General features: G+C 36.0%; 1 protein-coding gene and 1 non-coding gene across 3 annotated transcripts in view; one reads left to right on the top strand and one right to left on the bottom strand.

Moving 5' to 3' along the window:
* GRID2 (glutamate ionotropic receptor delta type subunit 2) overlaps positions 1-25111 on the top strand; it is a 1655975-nt gene that overhangs the window by 499532 nt on the left and 1131332 nt on the right. The window lies entirely within an intron of this gene.
* Positions 24836-24943, bottom strand: LOC136307095 (U6 spliceosomal RNA). Its single transcript, XR_010725787.1, has one exon. It is a non-coding gene; the product is annotated as a U6 spliceosomal RNA (small nuclear RNA).

Below are 25111 nucleotides of genomic sequence, written 5' to 3'. Positions count from 1 at the left end.
ATAATGTTGTGAAATACCAGAATCTTATTCTGATAAGATTCTGGAAAGTTAATCACTATGTTGTATGTTTTAGGTCAAATCATAGGCCCTGCAGTTATAGTATTACATATATATTGATATTTGTTCACTATTACTCAAAGACTCTTTAGTAATTATGTTTTTCACTGCAAGAATTAAAGAATTAGTGTGGAATAGATACCTTCCTCTCACACATTGCCTCCTACCCACACTAACATGTTTGAGTATAAGTGTGTCTATTTTACGTGTGTGTGTGTGTGTGTGTGTGTGAAGAGAGTATGTGGTTATGAGGGGTGTGTTCTAGAAAAGCATTAAATTTTTAAGTTGCCTATTGAAATATTTAGAGACTAGAATTTTTTCCCTGTTAGTTTTTAATTTTTATAATGAAAACATACAAAGAACAGAGAGGAATTGTGCTAGCAGGAAATGTTAGCACTTCATGTTGTAATATTGCCTCTTTCCTCTGTAAGAATAATTCTACATTTTTAGAAGGACAATAAAAAAAAGACATCTTGCTATTTTTATTTTGAGGAAAAACACTTGAAGAAGTTAAAATGAATAATGAACTGGACTCACTCTAGAAGTATGTGAATGAAGGTAGCTTACAAGTACGCCCTTGAAAAGAACTATGAAATTTCTTTCTGGGCCTTGTAGAATTTAATTATGGGAAACAGTAAGGAAAGAAAATATGAGAAGTAATCGCCAATGCAGAGGGAGGAATTATAATATGTGAAACAATTTTATCATATATTTAGGAAAGTGATTTCCATAAGTGATATTTTGACTCAAATTATAACTGTTAAAAATTAAATTGATTGCTCAGTGAAGAAGTGAGTTCTCTAACCAACTGAAATGTTGCTGCAAAGACTTAGTGAGTTTCCATTAAGGAATGAAAAGAAATTCCTTTGTAGCACATGAGAATCTTTTAAATTGTGTTAAAATCTTTTTTTAGTTATAACGTTCTATGGTTCTAAGAATTTATTAGATTTGCCACTACTGTATTGATTTTATTTCTTTAGGTAATTATTTAACCAAGAAATTAAAACAACAAGAAATCAGATTTTTCTCCTCTTTTAATGACTTTTGCTGAAGTTCAGATAATTGTGTGTGTATTGTACTAGTTTGCAAATTCCAAACAATCACCTTATTTGTAGGTTTTTCTCATCTGAGTCCAAATCTACTTAAAATTTGTCAGTGTCTTCTTATATTCTTCAGAATACTCAGTCATTAGTCTAAGGCATTTTCCCCCGTTGAGGAAGAAGGAAGGGGCCAGAGCTATGAAGTGTGGAATAATAAAAGGCTTTATTGAGTACAGAGTGCATTCCGCCTGCCCGACGAGGTTCTCTGGTCCCAAGGACAGAGAGGCCAGGGAAGTGCAAGGGGTGACCTGCGTCAGAGATATTTAAAAGGTCCCTAGGGGGGTTAGCTAATATGATGTGGTGAAATCTCACTGGCTGATGGAGGTGTCGCTCTTTTCCAAAGGGCTCTTGGGAAGTTTCTTTTGGTGCACTTGGTTGTGGGCGGTCCTAGCCAAAGTTCCCCAGCCTGAGTTCCCCATGTGACTTTCCCCCATTGCCCACCACCCTACAATTAGCACAATAAAGATCTGATAGTACTTTTCTTTTTAGCCTTTCTTCCTGATGCAGTGCTTCTTAAAAGAGGTGTTATGAACTGAATTCTTCTCCCCTAAATGCATGTGGTGAAGCCCTGAGCCCCAATATGACCATACTTGGAGACAGGGCTTTTAAAGGGGTAATTAAGTTTAAACAAAGTCATAAGGATAGATCTCTTATCCAATTGGACTACCATTTTTAAAAGAAGAAGAAGAGATTCCAGAGATGTGCATACACAGAGAAAAGGTCATATGAGGACATTGTGAGAAGACAGTTATCTGCAAGCCAAGGAGAAAGAGGCCTCAGCAGAAACCAAACCTGCTGACACCTTGTTTTGGATTTCCATCCTCCACAACTGTGAGAAAATGAATTTCTGTTGTTTAAGCCACCTAATCTATGATACTTTGTAATGGCAGTACTAGCAAACTAATAGAGTTGCCTATTTTTTTATACCCATGCAAATGTTTAGATATACCTTTGAGTTTTCACAACTACAGGAATACAACTAAGTATCTTTTGGGTAGAAGCAAAGGATGCTCCTCTGATAAAAAACCTGCAATGCATAGGACAACTCTACATAATTATTCCACTGAAATGCCTCCTGTTGTAATCAGCATGTTAATTCCAGTGTTGAACTGGAACATTCTACTCATGTTTGTATCTCAGTGAGAATTTTTTCATTACCTCAAAGACAAATACTAGTTCCTCATTCTGCTTTCCCTGCTGTTTTAAGCAATGAATTTTCATTATTTGCCTTTCAATCTTCTATTGGTCTGTGAACTTTTGGATGTTACTTTTTATAAGTTGTTTAACCTTATATCCCTTATACTTACAAAAGGAATTTATATGATTAAACCTAGCATTTTCCTAACTTTCCTGAGTGTGAGTATTATTTTGGTCCATTCATAAAAACAGAGATGCATAGTTCTCTATAATGCACATTGTATGTTCAGGGGCCATAAAAATATGTAGTTTTAACAAGGATCTCAGTTGATTTCAACAAACTAGTAAATTTAAGAACAAAAGTATTATTTAATCATAATAAATAGAACATATTCCTAATATAAAAAAGTACAAATATAAGTAAATGTGGCATCTGAAAAATTTGACAATCATAATTTTATGAAATTTTGGAATGCTAGAGCTGTATAATATCAATTGACATATATAAATATTGTAGCACAGAGAGTTTAAGGCTTAACTCTAATCACAAAATTTTTAGAGTTATCTGGTGCTTATTAAAAATAATTATGTGAAAGCAAAATCAGAATATCATGAAAATTTACTTCTGATTCATTCCTTAAAGATAATCTTTTCTAATCTTCATTTGATAGAGAATCATAATCCATAGAGAGTTTCAGTGAATTGGCTCAGCTTATTATTATGGTGCCCACATTATGATTTCACTATTGACTCCTATTAATTTCTCCAAAAATCACTCCAGTTCACTCACTAGAAATTTTCATCCTATCATGTGTACATTATTAACATCAAAAATTAAGTATTTGTGGCCCTGGCCAGTTGGCTCAGCGGTAGAGCGTCGGCCTGGCGTGAGGGGGACCCAGGTTCGATTCCCGGCCAGGGCACATAGGAGAAGCACCCCTTTGCTTCTCCACCCCCACCCCCTCCTTCCTCTCTGTCTCTCTCTTCCCCTCCCGCAGCCAAGGCTCCATTGGAGCAAAGACGGCCCGGGCGCTGGGGATGGCTCCTTGGCCTCTGCCCCAGGCGCTAGAGTGGCTCTGGTCGCAACAGAGCGACGCCCTGGAGGGGCAGAGCGTCGCCCCTGGTGGGCGTGCCGGGTGGATCCCGGTCAGGCGCATGCGGGAGTCTGTCTGTCTCTCCCCGTTTCCAGCTTCAGAAAAAATATACAAAAAAAAAATTAGGTATTTGTTTACTTTAATATGCAATTGTTAGAGATGTTTGAGAGAAACAATAGTAATGTTTTTATTAGATTAAAAAAACATTCTACTTTTCATTACAACTTTAAAATAATAAGTAGGTGAGTGTTCATGTATGTACATATTTTCATCAGTGTCCTTTCTGGAATGAAGTCAATGTTGAGATTTAGGTTACATTTTGAAGCCTTTATCAAATAACGCAAGCCAAGTTTTCTGACCAAAATATATTGCCTTTATTTACTTTTATATGAATGTTTGAATAATGTTTTGAATGACAATTAATAAATCCTAGATTTCCTCATTACTATTTTGATTAGGAAAAACTCATGCATTAATAACAGAAATTCAACTACAAAAGCTTAAAACACATTAGAGATTATGGCCTTACATTAAAAAAAAACGACATAAGCAGTATTGAATGAATAAAACCATAATAAAAGTAGGCATATTATTTTCTGCTGTGCCATCCTTATTAGTGGCTTTTATCTTCAAGCAAAAGATGGCCTGAAACTCCAACTGTAAAATCTTCTTTTGTACAGAAAATAAGTAATGGGAGGACAATGAGGGTTCTCACCATGTATTCTTTTCTTAATGAACTCAACTATAAGCACCACTGATAACATCTACTTAAGTCTCATTGGCAACGCCTAGTACAGGCATGGCCAACATATGGCCTGGGGCTGGATCAGGCCCGCTATTAAATTTTTCATATTCTCCATTACTTTAAAATCTCAGCTACTCAGTAGCAGAAGTGTCTTTGATTATTGGAAATCGAGATATTTAAGAAGATAGTGATACATGGAAATAAATTCCACATGTGACTAATCTAGGGTTAACTTCCAATAATTGGTTGAATGGATTCGAGATACTTCTTTATTTTAAAAAAATTCCATTATGAAGATTTACAACTTTTGTACTTGTCTATACTTGATATGAACTGTTTGACGTTTAGCGGCAATGTGAAACCCACATTGTTTTAGGCGGAGTTTGGCCGTGCGGACCCAAGGTCAAACAATTCGTTATTATTGTGGTCAAGTATGCTGAATCAAGTGGCTTTGTAGCATAGCCAGTGTTTTTCAACCAATGTGCCGCGGCACACTAGTGTGCCGTGAGACATGGTCAGGTGTGAGTATAAATACATTTAGAAACTATATTATTAACTATATGTATAATATGTACTGTGTTAGAGTGTCATTTTGGTAGGTGGTGTGCCCCAGGATTTTGTAAATGTAAAAAATGTGCCGCGGCTCAAAAAAGGTTGAAAAGACAATAGCTGCAGTTGATAACTGAAAACGTGTCCAGGCTGTTTGTAAAACGAAATAATTGTTTTATTTGCAATATAACCCCTTCAAGCTCATTCTATTAATTAAATATTATTTCAATTGATTGTGATACAGTTTGGATATTTATACAATATGTAATTATATTTTTATTAAAATAATATTGTATATTAAAATTTTTTCACTCACATTTATTCATAAACAAATTACATAATAAAATTTTGTTTACTTAAATCGTTTTTGTATTTAACATTTTTTTAATTTTAATATTTTGTCTGGCCTGTGAAAAAAGTTTTCTTTCTAATCTGGCCCAGGGGCAAAATCTGTTGGCCACGCCTGGCCTAGTATAAGGGGAGTGATATTTTTTTTAAGTGAAAGCGTTATCTATAATAAAACCAGGGCTTTGTTATTATGAAGAAGAAAATACATATTGTGTATATAGCCAGCAATCTTTGCTAGTCTATGCTTTATTATTATTTTCACTACTCGAGCTGTTCTCATGTTTGGTTAAGGCAACATGTTCATAAGTTCTAACTTGGTACAATTAAGGTGCTTTAATCTTTGGTTACATATTGTACTCTACACTTCAGCATGTCATAGTGACCATGCATAAAGTTTATCTGAAGAAAAATAATGGAAAAAATGAGAAAAAAATATATATATATTTACTGAAAAGGTTCATATAAATACTTAGGGTGATAGCCCTGGCCGGTTGGCTCAGCGGTAGAGCGTCGGCCTAGCGTGCGGAGGACCCGGGTTCGATTCCCGGCCAGGGCACACAGGAGAAGCGCCCATTTGCTTCTCCACCCCTCTGCTGCGCTTTCCTCTCTGTGTCTCTCTTCCCCTCCTGCAGCCAAGGCTCCATTGGAGCAAAGATGGCCCGGGCGCTGGGCATGGCTCTGTGGCCTCTGCCTCAGGCGCTAGAGTGGCTCTGGTCGCAACATGACGATGCCCAGGATGGGCAGAGCATTGCCCCCTGGTGGGCAGAGCGTCGCCCCTGGTGGGCATGCCGGGTGGATCCCGGTCGGGCGCATGCGGGAGTCTGTCTGACTGTCTCTCCCTGTTTCCAGCTTCAGAAAAATGAAAAAAAAAAAAATACTTAGAGTGATGCATGTCTGTGTCTTTGTGATAAATCATACTATTTCATGCAAAAAATTCTTGTTCTTATATATGCAAAATTTAAGACACACAATTTAGAAAATGATTATTATTAGAGGAAATCAGGGTAAAACTCATCATTGTATGATGTGAAGCTTTGATCAGTTTTTTTTCAAAAAGGTAACATTAATAATTATTGTTTATGTTTTTTTTTGTTTTTCTTTTTGTTTTCAAGTGAGAGGAGGGGAGACATAGAGACGGATTCCCACATGCACCCCAAACGGGATGTACCGAGCGACCCCAGTGGGGCTGATGCTCTGCCCATCTGGGGTCATGCTCCCAACTGAGCTATTTTTAGAGCCTGAGGCAGAGGTGACATGGATCCATCCTCAGCACCCAGGCCGATGTACTCAAACCAATTGAGCCATGGCTGTGGGAGGCAAAGAGAGCGAAAGAAGGGGGAGAGGGAGGGTTGGAGAAGCAGATGGTTACCTATGTGTGCTAATCAGAAATCAAATTCAGGACAGCCGCATGCCTGACCGATGCTCTACCACTGAGCAACTGGCCAGGGCCTGTGTTTATCTAGAAACTCAATTTGAATATTTGAAATAAGAATGTTGTTTTAGTAATTAATTCAGTATCATTAAATACTATTTTCAAATGGATTATGTATGACTTACCACTTCTGCCAATTTAAAATCTGTTAAAAAAAATCTTGAGGTTGCTGCTCAAATAATTTTGATTTTCCACAGATATCATGTCTGATGTTTAGTTATAACATAGTATCCATTTTATTGCATGGTTTTTAGTAATATAAAGAATACAATTTTAAGCCTTTTAAATTCTGAAAGCAAAAATAAAGTGAGATGAAAGAAGCACTGTTTTTAACAGGCAGGGATTTATTCATGCTGAAGACATTTTACAGTAGGACTTAACCCTTAGGGTTTCAGTTCTTCATGGCTAAATGGTGAATATGGACTTCTTTGAGATATGTAATACTAGCAAGGCTGTGCCTCTTCAAGGTCTGTTAAGCCCTCTGTTCAAAGTGCTGAATATTTTATGTGTATCTAGCATCCTATAGTTAGGCCGTTCATGCATGATAATAGAAAGCTAAAAGGATTTAAAGTTATTTTCATGCCTTCTCATCCTATATTATTGTCTGTCCATCCACATATTGTATTAAACATTTTTGTTTTCCTAAGGTATTGGTAAATAACTAGTATATTTATTTGTAAAAAGTTTTTTATTTTTAGTTTTGTTTTAAACAAAAGTTTCAAAAGTCTTTTAGCATAATTATTAACCAAATATAGGAATATACACATTGTCAAATAAATGAATACAATCCAGTAACTAAAGTTCTCAAACATTTCCAATTTAGCATCAATATTGATATAACTTTATAGAATTATTTCCTATGCTATTTAAATTTAATTATTTAAAATTTCATAAAGATTAAAATCTTCAAATGAATAAAGTTCAATTAAAATTTTCACCACATTAGAAAATAATTGAGAAAGTTGAAATTTTTTCTGTATCATGATTTTTGAAAAGCACAATTGTTTCTCTGCACTGATATTATAGAATATTATAAGCCAATTATTTATGTATTTTATACTATTTATTATTGGGCTCTTGTTCTTTAAACACAATTTCTATACTGATCTATAGTGTATTAGGAAGGATCCTATGAGGTATTAGATATATTTTATCCATTGATCTGCATACTTTTCACATATTTTTCATATTACAATTTATGCTATAAGAACATGCATAAATTTAATTGAGCTGTACACTTAAGATTTGTACATTTTTTAGTTGTTTGTTACATATAAATAAACTTTAAAGTAAATATTAGAGGTCCTGGCTGGTTAGTTCATTTGGCTAGGACCATCCTCCTGAAACAGAAGTTGTGGATTTGATCCCCTGTCAGAGCACACACAGGAAGCAACCAAAAAAAATGCACTACTGATTGAAATAACAAATATTTTCCTTCCTCCTCTGTCTCCCTTCTCTCTCCGTCTCTTAAAAATCAATAAAAATTAAGCCTTAGCCAGACAGCTCGGATGATTGCAGCATTGTCCTGGAGCATGGGGGCTACCAGTTCAATTCCCCAGTCAGGGCACATACAGGAGCAGCTCAATAGTCCTGTCTCTCTCCCTCCCTCCCTCCCTCTCTCAAAAAATAATAAAATAGGCCCTGGCCAGTTTGCTCAGTGGTAGAGTGTCAGCCCAGATATGGATGTCCTGGGTTCAATTCCCAGTTAGGGCACACAGGAGAAGCGCCCATCTGCTTCTCCTCCCTTCCCCTTATCCGTTTTCTCTATCTCTTTCTTCCCCTCATGCAGTCAGGGCTCCATTGGAGCAAAGTTGGCCCGGATGCTGAGGATGGCTCCATGGCCTTTGCCTCAGGTGCTAGAATGGCTCCGGTTATAATGGAGCAACACCCCAGATGGGCAAGCATTGCCCCCTAGTGAACATGCCAGGTGGATCCTGGTCAGGTACAGGTTGTAGTCTGTCTCTCTGCCTCCCCACTTCTCGCTTTAGGAAAATACAAAAAATAACATAAAATAAATAAAATAAAGTATATATTAGAAATTAGTTCTTGGGCCTGACCTGTGGTGGCGCAGTGGATAAAGTGTCGACCTGGAATGCTGAGGTTGCCGGTTCGAAACTCTGGGCTTGCCTGGTCAAGGCACATACGGGAGTTGATGCTTCTAGCTCCTCCCCCGTTCTCTCTGTCTCTCTCTCCTCTCTCCCTCTCTGTCTCTCTCTCCTCTCTAAAAATAAATAAATAAAAATAAATAAATAAAAACTTATTTTAAAAAAAGAGAAATTAGTTCTTGTACATTGTGATTTTTCTCTATTATAATACAAATGATATATTGTTATTGTCTGCATATGTTATTTTTAAAGAAAAGGCCTTTTCTGATTTTAATTTTGGTAGCCTTAATACCTAGTACAGTGTATGGGTTATAAAGGAAGCTACATATGTGTTTATTGGTTGAATGAATAAAGAGTCCCTTGAAACAGTATTTTTCATTATCATGACTTCACAGATATGTATATGATGATATGTTGTATTCAGACGTGGTGTTGTTCTCAAAGGGTTTACAGTGATACTATTATTTGTGTAAAAGTGTTATTTTCTCTTTAGTACACATTTTCTTGAGGAACTCTCCTAATTTTTGTTAAAATATTATTTAAAAAAATAGTTTTACTACTACTTATTCTCTTAGAGTATTTATTCTCTCTCTCTCTCTCTTCCTCTCTCTTTCAATTTTAAACCTGAATAGGTTTCACTTTGAATGATAATTTTACAAAATCAAGACTATGAAAACCCCTATTCATGTGTTTGTTTAGCTATATTTATATCTTACACATTTATTTTTGTAAATAAGTACTCATCATCTGTTTCCATTGGTCCATCTGTAAAATTGCCATCTGAGATTTGAAAATATGCTTCAGAAAGTCCCTTCTTAAAGTTTATACATGTTAACTGTTAGGAGGACCCATACAATTTAACTCAAAGGTTATTAAATTATCAATCACTTAGTTTTCAAGAATATGTGACTAAATAGCATAACCTTAAGGTGAACCTGGAAAAATACAAGGAAAAACCTGGTTCCAATCTAGATAGAGCAGTATGCTCATCATCATAGGAAAAAAGAGAAATGAAGAACTTGTGACTTTTAGGGTCCAAAGTACCGTCGCTCAGCGTGAGGAAGTGGTTTGCTGGGGAGATTCAAGTCTTCCTCTTGAGACAGAATGACAGAAAGTGGGGCTACTTAAAGTGAGATCATAGAGAAATTAAAGGTCAGAATAGAAAAATCATATCAGTTTTACAAGATTGTTATAAGGATTAAAAAAGAGATAATTTTTCCAAAATATGTTCTATGAATATTTCTTGTCTTTTTTTAATATTAGTATTATTATTGTATTTTCATTTTATTGGTGAAATTTTGAATGGAATTTGATATGGTTTTCCTTTTTGATGATATCAAATTTGTACACTAAAGTTACTTTTAAACAAACAATTCAATTCTGTGAATTTGAATAACAGTATGCTTCGCTGAAAGGTCTTCAGTTCTATCATTATATTCTGTGTAAGAGATAGTCTCAAATTCCAACTTACATATGGTTAAATATGTTAAATGTATGTCCATGTAATATTATTTTAATAATATCTATATGACTTTCCTTTCTGATTTTAAAATTGAGTATATTTTAAAATGAATGACATGTTATCTACCCAGTCAAGTAACATTCATGAATATATTCTTTTATTCTTCAACATTTTAATAAAATTAAATATATAAGTATAAAATTCTGAGGTTAGCACTTAAATTTGGCTCAGTAGTAAAGCATCGGCCTGGCATGTGGATTTCCCAGGGTTGAATTCCAGTCAGGGCACAAAGAAGAAGCAACTGTCTGCTTCTCCACCCCTCCTCTCTCCCACCCACCTGCAGCCATGGCTCAATTGGTTGGAACACATCTGTCCCTGGCATTGAGGATAGCTCTGTGGAGACTCTACCTCAAGCACTAAAAATAACCCATTTGGGAGTATGGCCCCAGATGGGCAGAGCATCGACCCCAGGAGGGTAGTTGCCTGGTGGATCCCAGTCAGGGTGCATTCATGCTGTTTCTCTATCTCCTCTCCTCTCACTTGGAAAAAGAAGGGGAAAAAAAGAAAAAAAACCTTAAATTTTGTTGAATATATATATATATAGTTATAATATATATAAAATGTATATATATTAGATCAGTTAAAGAAATCATAACACAAAAGAGATATTCCTGGTGTTTTGTTATTTTTACTGAAAAATATAAATAATATTTTTCATCATAAAACTGTGAAATATTTGCAGTATCTTTTTAAAATTTTCCATTGATTTAAGAAAGAAAGAAGAAGGGAGAGAGAGAGAAGGAGAAAGTGAGAGAAGCATCAACTAGTTGATCCATTTAGTTGTTGCATTTAGCTGTGCACTCATTGGTTACTTCTCATATGCATCTTGACCGGGGATCAAACCTGTGACTTCAGAGTGCCCGGGCATGCTTTATCCGCTGAGCTATTCAACCAGGGCCTGCAATATCTTAAGAAAGTCATAATCTTAGTGTTTGCTGGAAGTCTTACAGTACTTAAAAAATAAGAGCTGTGATATATTTGGGCAGCTAGGAGTTATGTCTAGATTTTCTTTGCGGTTACTATTGACCCAGACACAGTAGAAAATAGCAAAACAGGTGCCAAATATGATTCACATGAAAGTATTTTTCCCTGGAGAAGCATTTTTCTCTCTTTAAGGGTAGCAGTAAAGATCTTGATCTGGCTGTCTGAGCTATGTCATCTTTTTAAAAGATAGTTTAAAAGTCATTTGCTTTGCTGTGAAAGTGAATTATGTGATATTTAATACTACAGTAGGACCATTAAACATTATGCCATTAATCTTTTTAGGATGTGGAAAGGTCAGTGTCCAAAAGGCCATTTGTTAATTCCTATTTTAACTTCATGCTGAAAGCAGTTTTCAATGTATTCCTTTTTTTTCTACAACTGACATAATCCACTAAAGGTAAAAGACTCCCAAAACTACGCATGCACATACAGCAAAAATCAAACATCATACTGTCTTAAATATATATATTAACTTTTTCTTTAAAATATAGACAAACAGGTAGAGCTTTCTTCAAAATTAGGATTGTATTATTAGGCACCATAAAATAGCTAAGATGTAGCCACAATATTAAAAATGTCCTGGAACTTCTTAGATGTAACTAGCAGAAATATCATGTAAAGTAGATGCTTATTTGAAATAACTAATATCTCTCTAACATGTAATTTTGGGAATATACTATATTGAATTGCGTATTCTTAAAGAAATTGCAATTTTTAATTCTGTTTGCCAAGATACTTTGGGTGTAATTTAGGAGAAAATAATTACTTTTTAGTTCTAAGTGCTTATTCTAACAGAAAAATAAAATTTTCTGCTTGGAGTACTACCTTTGAAAATATATTACACTAAAAGACAGCATGGTAGAATTGATCTTGATTCCTCCTATATATATATATATATAATTTTTTGATCAGTTAAAGAAACCATAACACAAAAGAGATATTCCTGGTGTTTTGTTATTTTTACTGTGCATGTGACTAAGATTTTAAAAATCTTTTTCATTTTGCTATAATCCTCTGGCAGATTTTTAAAAAAATACTGTCAAACCCACAAAGTAAAGGAAGAGACAAGAAACAGTAGTTAACATACATTTTTGAATACCTTTTGTGTATTAAGCTTTTTAAGACATCATATTTCTAAAAACTCTAAATTATAAATTGACATTTCAGTACTTGATCATAGAAGCATTTCTTGTTTTGGGAATGACAGGGTTGAACATATGATTTAAGTATAACATTAGGGATGTCAGAACTAGAAATGCATTGCTACAAATTCTAAGCTATTTAATTAACAAATGCAAAAGTCTTTAAAGAAATAGGGTAGGACTTATGTAGTTAAAAAAAAAAAGAAACAACTTTATACAAGCCAAATATATTTCTTCACTGACCTGAAGCTTTTCCTTTTATCTTAAATTAATGACGTTTTTCCTGCTTAAAAGTCTTGTCCTTTATCTAAATATCTGTTTACTTTCTGTCTCTTACATATGAATTCCTTGCATAAGCTAGCTATTGGAGAATTACCTAGACTCCAGTATTAATACAGATAATAAATAATATTGCAAACCCTCTTTGTTTAGATTGAACAAAAATATAAATAGATAAGACAAATTTAATGACCGATACATTTATGATGCCTGCTTTGAAAACGAGAGCATTTCAAGAATTGTGTTCTAGCCTGATCAGGCGATGGTGCAGTGGATAGAGCATCGGACTGGGAAGTAGAGGACCCAGATTCAAAACTTCGAAGTCGCCAACTTGAGCACGGGCTCATCTGGTTTGAGAAGGCTCACTAGCTTGAACCCAAGGTAGCTGGCTTGAGCAAGGGGTCGCTCTGTCTGCTGTAGCTCCTGGGTTAAGGCACATACGAGAAAGCAATCAGTGAACAACTAAAGTGCTGCAATGAAGTATTGATGCTTCTCATCTCTCTCCCTTCCTGTCTGTCTGTCCCTATCTGTTCCTATCTCTGTCTCTGTCACAAAAAAGAAATTGTTCTAATGATTTTATATAATTATTTTCCCTACTTTATTTCAAGATTTTTATAAACTTGATCTATAAACACCATATTCTTTTTAGCCTCTAGACTTGTGTTGTAAGAATTGCAAGCACTTAAGGGGTCTTCTATGAATGAGAAGAAAGATATGGTGTAAATAAGATTATATTCAAACACAGAATTATCTCCTTTGCAGAAGGAGCAAGACACAGTGAGATGGGTCATCAATATATAAAGACAGAGATGAAGGTAAATTGCAGGCTGCTGACACTGAGAGAAGACAGGATGTGAGGGTTTGAACTGAAAATGAAAGGAAAGAAAAGTAACTTGTCAGCAGTATTTATATGCTTTAAGCCATTAAAGATTCTCAGGTATTTTCTGCTTAAAATGGACCATAGTTGAATAATCTTCAGGAAGGAAGGGGAAAGGAGGTTGCTATCATGCCTGTTGTATTTAACCAAAAGCTTAATGAAATTGATTTTAATCAGGCCGCTAATTTAATGTTTATAGATGCTTTAAAATAAGGGTAGGCCCTGGCCGGTTGACTCAGTGGTAGAGCGTCGGCCTGGCGTGCAGAGGTCCCGGGTTCGATTCCCAGCCAGGGCACACAGGAGAAGAGCCCATCTGCTTCTCCGCCCCTCCCCCTCTCCTTCCTCTCTGTCTCTCTCTTCCCCTCCCGCAGCCGAGGCTCCATTGGAGCAAAGATGACCTGGGCGCTGGGGTTGGCTCCTTGGCCTCTGCCCCAGGCGCTAGAGTGGCTCTGGTCATGGCAGAGCGACGCCCTGGAGGGGCAGAGCATCGTCCCCTGGTGGGCAGAGCGTCGCCCCCTGGTGGGTGTGCCGGGTGGATCCCGGTCGGGCGCATGCGGGAGTCTGTCTGACTGTCTCTCCCCGTTTCCAGCTTCAGAAAAATGAAAAAATAAAAAATAAATAAATAAAAATAATGGTAGATGTGTCCTTGAAATGAAATGAAACACGGGACAGAAAGTAAATACCTACAGAAGATCAGTGTCCTTTAGGTAGCACCTTTCCTGAAAGTCAATACATCTTTAGGTGATTTCTGGAGTTTTGTGTTTTTATAAGTAAACTTGCTATGAACACTACATCTGAATAAAAGTTCTCTAAGGAACATACCAAATAGTATAGTACATTTATTCATTCAAAATATATTTGTTGAGCCATTACTGTCTTAGATATTGTTCTAGATAATTTTTGATAAACATAACAATGCAAACAATAGTGAGAAGAGAAGGATGAATAGTCAGGAAACAGAGAATTATTAAGCCAGTGAAAATACTGTGTCAGACCATGTATGAATCTAGAATGGATGCGTGTTATACATTTGTTCAAACCCATAAAATGTGCAACACTATATCTGAATCTTAATGTAATCTGTTACATTAAGTTAGTGGGTAATAATATGTCAGTGTAGATTCATCATTTACAGCACGTAGATCACTCTGGGAATTTACATTGATAATGGGGAAGCTATGAATGTGTCAAGGCAGGAAGTATAAAAGAAATCTTTGTACCTTCTGTTCAAATCAATTTTGCTGTAAACCTAAACTTGCTCTAAATAAATTGTCTATTAGCCCTGGCCCAATGGCTTGGTTGGTTTGAGCGTTGTCCTGAAGACAGAGGTTGCTGGTTCAACCCCTGGTTGGGGCACATGCAGGGGCAAATCACAATGTTCCTGTCTCTTTATCTTGCTCTCTCTCCCTCACTTCCTCTCTTGCTAAAATTAATAAATAAACATTAAATTTTTTTAAATTGTCTATTAAACAAAAAAGTCCACAGACATCATGAAGCATATATTTTAGCTAATGGAGTCAGATTATCCAAAGCAAACATAAAAATATATACATTATATATTAGAAAATTTTCAGGAGTGAAAGAGAGGTGAGGACTTTTAAACAAGGTGGCCAGCATAGGCCTCACAGAGGCACATATTAGCAAACACTTAGAGGAGGGACGGAGTTATCAATATAGCTATTTAAAAGAAAAAAATTTCAGAAGGATAGGCCAGCTCCTGAAAAGTCCAAACAAAGGGAGGAGCATGCCTGCTGTGGGAAGGAGATCAGAGCAGAGTAAACCAAGGGGAGAAGTAGAGGAGGACGTGACTGGATCTTTTAAGGTTTTTATAGCTAAATTTAAAAATTTTAGATTTTACATTTGTGAGTGCAATGGAGAGCCATTACTGGGTGTTGACCAAAAAGTTACATAATTATTGCATTTTAGATAGTCCTTTTGGCTAAGTCAGAGAATAGAGCAGAGGAGGGGACAAAGTTACAATTAGGGAAAATGATTAGGAGTTCTTACTATCATCCTGGTTAGTGATGGTGGCACTGCCTGTGGTGACAGCAGAAGAGGTGGTGAATGATGATTGGATTCTGGAGAGTGTTCAAGAGATTGTCATCAGGATTTCCTGACAGATTAGTGTTCATTGTGGGGGAGAGAAGTAGTGAAGGGGATAGCCATGGTTCTTAGCCTGTACAAATGGAACAAGTATGGAAAAGATCGAAGGGGTAGGGAAAAAAGAAACTTTCCTCTACCCTGCAAGGTTCTTTCATCTGGTCTAATAATTAAATCTACATGAGAGATCAGCAAGAGAAAGTAAGCAAATTTAGTTACATACATGTGTTTGGCAATCCCATATACACGAGAAAGTTGGAGACCCAAAATGCATGAGACGTTTGGGGGACGTAAATTAATATGAGATATGTATATATGGCATTTTGAGCTAAGGATACAGTAATTAGTAATTTGCCATACCATATAGATAATACAAAAAAGTTATCTTTGATAATTTATTTTTTTTATAAATGTTTATTAATGTTAATGGGGTGGCATTAATAAATCAGGGTACATATATTCAAAGAAAACATGTCCAGGTTATCTTGTCATTCAATTATGTTGCATACCCATTGCCCAGAGTCCGATTGTCCTCCGTCACCCTCTATCTAGTTTTCTTTGTGCCCCTCCCCCTCTCCCTCCTTCCCTCCCACATCCTCCCTCCCCCAACCCCTGGTAACCACCACACTCTTGTCCATGTCTCTTAGTCTCATTTTTATGTCCACCAATGTATGGAATCATGTAGTTCTGTTTTTTTTCTGATTTACTTATTTCACTCCATATAATGTTATCAAGATCCCACCATTTTGTTGTAAATGATCCGATGTCATCATTTCTTATGGCTGAGTAGTATTCCATAGTGTATATGTGCCACATCTTCTTTATCCAGTCTTCTATTGAAGGGCTTTTTGGTTGTTTCCATGTCTTGGCCACTGTGAACAAGGCTGCAGTGAACATAGGGCTACATGTGTCTTTACGTATCAATGTTTCTGAGTTTTGGGGGTATTCTGAGCAAGATTCCTAATGTAAATTTTTCTAGGTAGTATGGGGGGGACAGAAGTTTCTCCTGAGCCCACTTTAAGTCAAAGGTTATTTTATCTTTAACCATGCACCTCCTCTTGGGAATACTAATTTTGAACCTATAGGAATAGATTTTGAAAGCAAAAAAAAAAAAAATGTGTTCGGGTATATTTATAATTTAATAGGCTTAATGTGGCCGTCAGTTCATACATAGAATTTCAAATCATGAACTCGGTCACTAAGTGTATATATATACGTAGAGAAGAAAGGAGAAGCAAAGACACTTCCCTAGGACATTCTAATATACAGAAGCCTGGACAGGGGAAAGGAAGCAAAGGAGGCTGGGAAAAAAAAGTGACCAGTAAATTAAAATGAGTTAAGAGGAAATTTATGGGTTAATTAAAAGGAAGATTGGGAGTCAAATATTAGATTTAACGATGAAGAAGTTAAACTTAACCTTAACAAGTGTGGTTTAATAGAGTGAGCAAGACAAAAAGCTGATTGAAATGGTTTTAACAGAGAATGGAAGAAATGGGGAAAGGGGTAGACACAACTCATCATTTATAGAACTTTAATTTTGAAGAGGAAAAATAAATGAAATGGTTGAATCGTTGTATACATGTGTTCACATTTGAAAGAAAACATGGCAACATATTGTTCAAACACTCTCTAATGACTTATACTCCTTTTAGCTTGTATGTCAGCATTCTTACTGATCTTATCAACATTTAGAATCATTTGTCTTCTAAAGAGTTACTAATACTTGTGTAATTATAGCCAATTATGATCTCAATTTTAATTTTTCTGATTACAAGTCAGGTTGAGCATCTTTTCATATGTTCATTAAATATCTTGAAATACCCATTTAGGTCTGTCTTAAAAATCTATTTTGAAATTTAGCATTTTTATTCATCTTAGATTGACCAATATTGTTTGAGAGATTCTTCATTTGTTCTTTGACTTAAGAGATATCTAGTTGATTATCTTACACGGTGGGGGTATCCAAGCTCTGAATTACACATCAATCTACTCATGAATTTGATTTAGTATTGAGGAAATAAAGCAGATTTTTAAAGAAAATAAATATAGGCCCTATATGGTTGGCTCAGTGGTAGACCATCGGCATGACATGTGATGTCTTGGGTTTGATTCCCAGTCAGGGCACACAGGAGGAGCATCCATCTGCTATTCCATCTCTTCCCCCCATTCTCTCTCTCTCTACCCTTTCCCCTCTCACACCCATGGCTCAATTAGAGCAAATTGGTCCCATGTGCTGAGAATGTCTCCATGGCTTCTGCCTCAGGGGCTAAGAAGAACAATGGTGCAATGCCCAAGATGGGCAGAGCATTGCCCCCTAGTGGGCTTTCCAGGTGGATTCTGGTCAGGGTACACACAAGAGTCTGTCTCCCTGCCTTCCCTCCTCTCACTGAATAAAAAAAATAAGAAAATAAATATATATAAATTTGTTGTCGACATTGAAAACTAAAATATGTATTTATAATGTGATAAAATACTGATAATCATGTATTCTTCAGTTTAAAAAAAACATTTTCACACATTATTAATTTTATTTTTATAGTAATGCTTGTGAATTATGCTGCAAGCCATTCTTATTCTTTTTTTAACAGATGAGGAAGTTGAGACGTAGGAAGTTCAGTGACATTATACAACTAGTGAGTGATAAAGCTGAGAATTAGACCCAGATATTATCTTATTTCAAGTCCAGTATATATTGAAGTGACCATATTCATAGTTACAGTGAGAACAGAGGTATTTGGGACTCTGAAAGATTTTGCTTTGGATATTGTCAGTAATTATTTCAGGTTTGAGGTAAAAAATCATGTTATAATCATTCTTTGTCTAAAGTTTCCATCTCTTCTGCCCGAGATGGCAGTGGCATAACACTTCCACTGAGGGTAGAGCACTCCTTTCAGTGAGACATGAGTTATTTGACTGTACTATTGTAGTTCAAGCCTCATAGGCCTTGTCTCCTTCCCTATATTTTTAAGCCTGTTTCTTAATGTGGCTTAAACTAATACTGTGTTACCACTTTAGTACTAAAGTAATACTTGAGGCATTTGAGCAGGAAATGGTCTCTCCCAGGCACTGTTCCATGCTCCCTTCCAAGATCTTGATTTTCATAGATATCTACTATTGATAATAACTATGGATCTTATTTTGAAATGAAAATACAAAAATTTAAGTTAAAAAATATGGCTTGGTGATTACTTAATTTATATAGTGGGATGAACTGATATATTTTATTATTAGCTTACTGAAGAATACACTACAACCTTGGCTGGTTGGCTCACTGGTGGAGTGTCGCCCAGAGTGTGGATGTCCTGGGTTCGTTCTCTGTCAGGTTACACAGGAGAGTCTCCCATCTGCTACTTCACCCTTTCCCCTCTCGCTTTGTCTCTGTCTCGCTCTCCCTTCTTCTCCACTCCTGCAGCCATGGCTCGATTAGAACAAGTTGGCTTGGGGCACTGAGGATGGCTCCATGGTCTCCGACTCAGGTGCTAAATATAGTTTCGATTGCAATGGGCAGAGTATTGTCCCCTAGTGGGTTTACCAGGTGGATCCTGGTTGGGGCATATGAGGGAGTCTATCTCTGCCTCCCCCTATCTCACTAAAAAATAAAAAATACACTACAAATGGATTAGCAGGTCCATAAGTAGCAAATAACAGATTTGAATATATATGGTATGTATATATTTATACATATACATGTATGTTAATAAACTAAGATACTTTAGTACTCTGAAAATAACAGTTTGAATTATGAACTCAACAGACTTAGATTTAAATTATCTCACCACGAAATAATATTTATGTAACTTTGGATACTTTTAAAAAATTCTTCTAAGTTTTATTTCTTTGGTCCATCTTGCATTTATCAATAAATGGCAGCTAATATTGTTAATATATAGTTACCTTTTCAGCACTAGAATATAAAACGCTTTAAAAGAATCCTACTCAGCAAAGGGTCAGGCAAGCCAGACTGTGGGTTTCAGCAAATATTTTTAATTCTCTGTGCTCTAGTTTACTCATTTATAGAATGGGAGAAAGAAATATCAATCTTATACGCTTCTTGTGAAAACTAAATATGTTAACATTATAACTGCTTTGCATAATACTGGTATTCAGTAAATATTGCCTGCCTGTGATTATAATCAAACAAAAAGTTATACACTAAATTACTGGTAATAGTTACTGCCTACTAATGAAATAGACAAATTAAAAAGCAAATGGATTTTTTGTTCTAAAATAGTAATAAATTATGGGTAATGGAGTATGTTTCAAGAGATTCAGATTCAGCGTTAACAATTTCTACCAGTATCACCCTAACAAGTTACCTAAAGTATTAAAATCACAGTTTTTTACCTAAAAAGTAAGGTAAATAAAATTATTTTTCTGATAATATTAGTGTGAAATTTTTAAAAATGATTAATTTAAAGCATCTAAATACACAATCTGAACATAAAAATGAATGTCATGTACTGGCTACTATTAATAAGAAAATTAATAGTTAATTTTACTTTAAACTGTCAGATATATTATAAATGCTACTATTATTTAACATTTTAAATAAAGAACCGTGTGTGTTTTTCTGACATGTTACAAGGCTGTGGAAAATGGAATAATCCATTGCAGAAGACATGAGTGTAATATAAACAAAGTATAATATTAAACTAGTGGTATAGTGTCTGTTATCTCCCAGTCATAATGAAAGTACTCGACCATCACTGCAGTGATAAAATTGTGTATGGAATTTCAGGTTTAATGTGTAGTACATTGAAATAAAAATAACCTGATGATTAGGCAGAATTCTGTAAGCAGTGTAAGTTGTGTGGTTTTGCTCACATTAGACATCACAGTGCTGATTCATATAGGTAGAGCTTACTTGGGACATATGTCTCAATTTAGCAATAACTGAAGAAGTTCTTTAGTATAGGGCTTTATGCAGCATTTGAGAATAGTGCTGTAATGAGAAATATATCTATATATGGGTATAGTTAAATAAAGTACAAAGAATGCCTTGTCTCTACAATAACAGATTGTATGTGTGTGTGTCTCTATATATACATAATCATTAGTTTTGGCCTCTAATCTGTGATCATGACATGGAAGCTATCTGAGACATTTGGTGATCAAGCGCCTGTTTCTACTTAGATTCTGAACTGAAATAGGTACCTGCATTTCCTTAGCATCATGCACTTACTGTGTAACATTACACTCATCCCTGAACACATTATTGTTTAATTACTTACTCTCCAATATCATATTCTAGTGGTTATATAAAAACTCAAGGAGAACTCAAGAATACTATTAAAATCACCCCTAAGCTTATGAGGACTTCAGAGCTGTTAGGAAAAGATGCTGTAGTTGGCCCTGCCTTCTCCCCTCACTGCCACTCTGATATTTTGTGTGAAGTGCTATTGTCTTTGGACAGTAAGAGTGCTATTTCATCCTGACCAGGTGGTGGCATGGTGGCTAGAGTCTCGGCCTGCGTTACTGAGACCCAGGTTCAAACCTCAAGGTCATTGCCTTGATCATGGGCTCATCCAGCTTGAGCATGGGTTCACCAGCTTGAGCGCAGAATCACTGGCTTGAGTGTGAGATCACAGACATGAACCCATACTCACTGGTTTTAGCCCAAAGGCTGCTGCCTTCAAGCCCAGTGTTGCTGGCTTGAGCCCAAGGTTTCTGGCTTGCGCAGTGGTCACTGTCATGGCTGGAGCCCCCAGTAAATGCACATATGAGAAAGCAATCAATGAACAACTAAGGTGCCTCGACTAAGAGTTGATGCTTCTCATCTCTCTCACTTCCTGTCTTTTGTGCATGCAACAACAACAAAAACAAACAAACAACAACAAAAAAAGAGTGCTACTTTACTTTCTGATCCCTGAGAACTAAGAAAGAATATTATTTTAAGAAAAGAGAAAGGAAAAGTGCTTACCCCCTCCCCAAAAGAAATATAACATTCTCATGGAAGATAAGGGGAGAGAAGTTTTTGTTTCTGTAATTCTTTGAAACATTGGTGCATGTTTGTGATATTACAGAATCACAGAGCATAGAAAAATACAACATATTTACATATTTACTATTTCTTCTTCTACAATAGCAGATTGTATGTGTGTGTGTCTATATATGATATATACATAACCATTAGTTTTGGCCTCTGTAATCTGTGATCGTGACATGGAGGCTATCTAAGACATTTGGTGACCAAGTGCCTATTTCTACTTAGAGTCTGAGCTGAAATAGGTACCTGCATAATGGGGAGTATGGAGGAGAATATGGGTAGAAAAGAGGTTCTTACATTTGGATTTGAGTAGGAATACTAAGCTATGTGGGTATAGCTATGTGATAATAATCTGTGGTATATAAAGGCAAGAGGTGTTCTTAAAATTTTAATTCAAGCCACTAGAAATTCACATTTGTTTTTATTGTTAGTTTACTTGAAATTTTTTTACCCTTGGAAATAAATAACTTGGTATTTTTTATTTTGCTCTGTTTTTGTCCCCCTACTCCCTTTGAGTATTCCAGTGTCATGATACTTGGTGTATTTAGAATAACATAGCTTCCTTATTTCATAAAAGAGAAAATTGTTTTTATGCTCATTCTTGCAACGGTTTTGTATCCCTTCCCTGTTCAGTGGCAGAGCTGAGCACAATAGCTTTTTTTTTTTTTAATGGTTTTCTTTTCCATTTCAAAATGTGGATGCTACCACTCCTTTTTACCCTGTGCTCTACTACTTGTCACTTTAACATTCTACAGTTACCTCTTATTTTCTTTTTATCTGGAATGTTTATTTTTTATTTTTTTTTATACGGAGACAGAGAGAGAGTCAGAGAGAGGGATAGATAGGGACAGACAGACAAGAACAGAGAGAGATGAAAAGCATCAATCACTAGTTTTTCATTGTGACATCTTAGTTGTTCATTGATTGCTTTCTCATATGTGCCTTGACCGTGGGCCTTCAGCAGACCGAGTAACCCCTTGCTCAAGCCAGCGACCTTGGCTGCAAGCTGGTGAGCTTTGATCAAACCAGATGAGTCCACGCTCAAGCTGGCAACCTTGGATCTCGAACCTGGGTCCTCCGCATCCCAGTCTGATGCTCTATCCACTGCACCACCACTTGGTCAGGCTGGAATGTTTATTTTTATGCCTCACTTTTTTGTCCATTTGAAGTCTTCCTTACTTATGTATTCCAGTGGGTCTTTCTGACTCTTTAACATAATTTACAGTTGAGGTGTCAGTACTTTTGGACACTCAAAGCCAAGTATCTTGAATTTGTGACACTTTAATTTTATTAGAATTATGAATGAAGATAATTCTTTATTAGCAAGGTGTGTGTTACACACATGTTTGAGCTAGAAGTTTGATTTCTGTTAGTTTTTGATCAACCTGGGATATCTCTCTTCTACTTCCACTACACTTTGCCACTTTTGAGCTTTCATGGACAAGAAACAAACAAAGCCATGAGCTCAACTGTTGATTAAAACATTTCAAAAGGAGGACAGCTTTAAGATGAGTTTTCTGTAATAAGCAAGATATTTAAAGATTTTATAAGGTAAATAGAGCATATAAATTGAAATTGTTTGTTACTGTTCAATTTCAGAAGGTTCAGGGAGGCTTATCTTTTTCAGTTATAAATTGGAATGTAGTGACAGCAAGACCAAGGAGTAGTTTAGTGGAATTTGACAGGTGCCCCCAAACTACGGCCCACGGGCTGCATTTCCGGAAGGGGCACCTCTTTCATTGGTAGTCAGTGAGAGGAGCACTGTATGTGGCGGCCCTCCTACGGTCTGAGGGACAGTGAACTGGCCCCCTGTGTAAAAAGTTTGGAGACCCCTGGTTTAAAATATTGAGATTCAGTAAGAGGGGTAAGAAGGCACAATAGGAAGCTGAGTGGAAAACCTTTTATCAGATGTGAAACCTATGCAGCCCATTTTGCAAAACAACAAAAAAGAATCTCTTAGTGAATAGCCTGTAGATTTAGATAAATGAAGTGGTTTCTCACTTATAATCCTTTAAATAAACTGAAGTGTTTATCTTCATTGATAGTGAGCCTAACATGCCAAAAAGAAGTGGCAAACATTAGTAAAGAAAACCACATAGCCTTGAGGTTAAATAGATGCTGCCCAGAAATAATCTGTGAGTACAAGGAAGAAAGAAAATGAAAAAAGAAATGAACAAGGGAGTAATAGACTTCTATATTCTGATGTTCTGATATATCCATATTCCCACATGTGAAACTATACTAATCACCTACCTTTAAGTTTCAAAGCACTTATATGAAACAATTGAATCTAATATAGAACTTTAAGTCAAATGTGCAGCACCACAGATTTCCCTCTGCCTTCTTCTTCAGACAGGTGTTTTGGTGGACAAGGCAGCCTGTTTCCTTGAACGTACCCTTTTCAGAGTCCTGGATCAAAGATCAGGTGTTACAATGACAATCTTTTAAATATTTATTTATTTATTCATTTTAGGGAGGTGGAGGGAGACAGGGTCAAAGAGAGAGAGAGAGAGAGAGAGAGAGAGAGAGAGAGAATGGGGGAGGAACAGGAAGCATCAACTCCCACATGTGCCTTGACTAGGCAAGCCCAGGGTTTCAAACTGGCAATCTCAGTGTTCCAGGTCAATGCTTAATCCACTGCGCCACCACAGGTCAGGCGAAAATGCTTTTTTAAATATACTTATTATTTTTCTTCTGGACTACTGGAGAGAACATTTTCTATATTTTAGAATTTCAAACTTGAATTTTGATTTTCACCCTAGATATTTTGCATTCAGCATATCATCACATATATGTCAATATGTCATATTTTAAAGCTGTTGCCTAATATCTAAATACTGTGTTTTAATTTTGTGCAGCATTCATTTACAGTTGTGCCTGATGAGCTATTAATTACGGGTAAATCAAGTAAGCTATATCAAGAAGTACTGGAAAAATGGCAGGGAAAACATGTCAACCTTGCTAATTGTGCCTCTAGGATTGAAAGATATTAGTGTTAAAGTCAATCAGGATTTCTCCTTATGATATTTCCTCAGTATTATTATAAATGTGCAAGAATTTAAGGACCACTTCTAAGAGAATGGGATTGAGTTGTGTATATGTGTCCCCAATAGAGATGGTGTTCTAGAATGATGGACTAACTTTGAAAGATGTGTAAGTTTTCATAGAGCCTTCCTTCTTTTTCATGAGAAAATTGAGGAATCTCTTCCTTAATAAATCCAGATCCATCAACAACTTTCTACAGTATTGCAATATGCAGTTGATTTGTTAGTACATATCTCAAATTACTATTTCCACTCAATAGATATAGGACTACAAACTAAGAATTCTTTTTTTTTCCTTAGTCTATAAGTAGGATATAGAGTTACAAAGTCCACTAAGAGTATGCACTTTCTTTATGAATTTGTGTGCCATCCTTGCACAGGGGCCATGCTAATCTTCTATGTATCGTTCCAATTTCAGTATATGTGCTGCCAAAATGAGCACAAAGAGTATGCACTCTCTTTGCAACTTGCATGATCATCAAATACCGGATACAGAAGTTATGATGTCTATCTTTAAAATAATAAATAAGTGTATTAATTTGCTATGACCATTGGTGGGATTCAAATAACTTAAAAACCAGGTCTCTGACCTAATGACCATTTTAAGTAT

This window comes from Saccopteryx bilineata, chromosome 5 (assembly GCF_036850765.1).
Source record: "Saccopteryx bilineata isolate mSacBil1 chromosome 5, mSacBil1_pri_phased_curated, whole genome shotgun sequence".
Taxonomy (NCBI): domain Eukaryota; kingdom Metazoa; phylum Chordata; class Mammalia; order Chiroptera; family Emballonuridae; genus Saccopteryx; species Saccopteryx bilineata.
Note: the sequence above shows the minus strand (reverse complement) of the source record. Positions and strands in the feature narration are given on the sequence as shown.